Source organism: Lytechinus pictus, chromosome 18 (genome assembly GCF_037042905.1).
Source record: "Lytechinus pictus isolate F3 Inbred chromosome 18, Lp3.0, whole genome shotgun sequence".
Lineage (NCBI taxonomy): Eukaryota > Metazoa > Echinodermata > Echinoidea > Temnopleuroida > Toxopneustidae > Lytechinus > Lytechinus pictus.
The window spans coordinates 22,011,457-22,013,631 of NC_087262.1; positions in this window are offsets into that span (position 1 = coordinate 22,011,457).

The following is a 2,175-nucleotide window of genomic DNA, read 5'->3' on the forward strand; positions in this document are numbered from 1 at the left end:
TAATTGATGTTAAATTTTAACTTAAATAGTTAGGTGTGCAGAGATGGGCCCCCTTCATACTTTTCTTGCAATAGATATTGTTTTCAAACTGTTCCTAAAATATGTATGAGATGCGGAGTACATTGAAATGATCTTGAGCTATGACCTTGTGCTTGACTTGTTACTTGAGCAGATTACTGTTTATATACTTCCCACTCTGTAGAGAATATGTAACTTTAGTTTTATACAGTAAGTAAAACTGTCATTGGCACAGAGCTTGAGCCATTTACCTGTACTGGAACTGACACTTGTACTTAAAGCCTGCCATTGTGTTGTTAAGGATGTTGTTTGTGAACCACCCATTTGCAAAGTACCTAATAATTCCCTCAATACATATGAACATCATCTATGAATTTGAACTATGATTATATTGATGTTTATTTGTGTTTGTGAAATTCTTTTAATTCAGTGTTCGTATGACAATGTTTTGTTTTCCATATTACTGAAGGCTGTGGAATCTAATCCAAAGTAGATATGAACCCATTTTACCTGAGTACCCAGCTGTGATGCATTTGAATTCTTAACTTTTCTTCCTCCTTTGAGAATGCTCCTGATGGTAGGGAGATTGTTCATTTCTTTTAAATTTATTATTGTCAGCTACGCCCCTCCCACCCCCCTCCTGCTTGTTTTACACCATCATCCAGGGCAAATTATTCAATAATTTCCTTGGTTATTAATGTATGGGAATGAAGAAAAATGTATACTCTTGCAAGCAAAATGAAGTGTGATGTTGCAAAACAGTAAAGTTATAACTCAGTGATTTGACAGTCAATCTCTGCTTTGAAAATTCAGTTAAAGGTATGAATTTGGTTCAGACCTGTTCCTAAGTATTCATGAAGAAATTTGTACATTTGGTCAGACTGTTATAGAAAAGGCTTTAATGTGTACTGATATAGAAACTCTCTTTTAATACATACGACTAGGATCGATGATACAAGTTAGTTTTATATGTCAGCCATGATTAATTGCCCGAATTCACAAAGGTGGTTTTGAAAACCCACGGTTGAGTCCATGGTTTATGCAGATTTCCTGTATAAATTACGCTTATTTTACCGCGTATATTAAAAAATGTCCAAAGCTGATGCGTTTCTTTTGTCACAGTGCGCCAAATTGACGCCTGTTGCCATGGTTATCTATGCTATTTTATTCATGAGTCCACTGTTTTGAATTAATGAATCCACTCTTCAAACAATGGACTCATGAATAAAATATCTAATCATGGTAACAGGCGTCAATTTGGCGCACTGTGACAAAAGCACGCATCGGCATTGGACATTTTTTATACACACGCCCGACACGCGATAAAAAAAGCATAATATATACAGGAAATCTGCATAAACCATGGATTAAACCGTAGGTTTTCAAAACCACCTTTGTATAGGTCCCTTCTGTGGACTATCATCTAAACAACATGTTAACCCATTAATCATAAACCATTACACAAGTCATGTATGAAGTATCCTGGGATTCATTTTTTTTCAGATTCAGTCAACAAAGGTTGTTAACAGGTGTTTAAAGGCATGGTGAAACTGTCTTTTAACACATATGGTGATGAATGATGATGCAAGTTAGGTATATTATTTAAGCCACGGTTAAACCATGGACCTAGAGTAGTAGGTCCATGGTTTAACTATTATTCACAGCCATGGAATATCTAATGAAGATGTTAACTCATTGTAAACTATTACCCAAATAAGAAGTATTCATGGGAAATTTCTTCACACTCAGTCAACAAAGAGTGTTAAAATGGTCTTTTTCAAAGCATGGTGATATATAGAAACATAGAAACTGTATTTTACAAACATAATGATGAGTGATAAAATATTATGCAATTGTATTCTGCGATGGATATCTAATGAAGATGTTAACTCATTGTAAACCATTACCCAAGTACATGTAAGAAGTATTAAACTCAGTTAAAGAGTGTTTTTGACGCATGCCGACATAGAAAAATGTGTTTTACACATGCAATTATGAGTGATAACTGAATAATACTAAATAGTTTGATAATTTCTCCCCTGTTGTGAAACATCTTTTGAAGATGTTAAATTATTGTGCACTTTTACCAAAGTATAAAGTATAATTGGGAAATTGGTACCATAAGTCAAAAGGCTCAGGTATTTTAGGCATCATGAA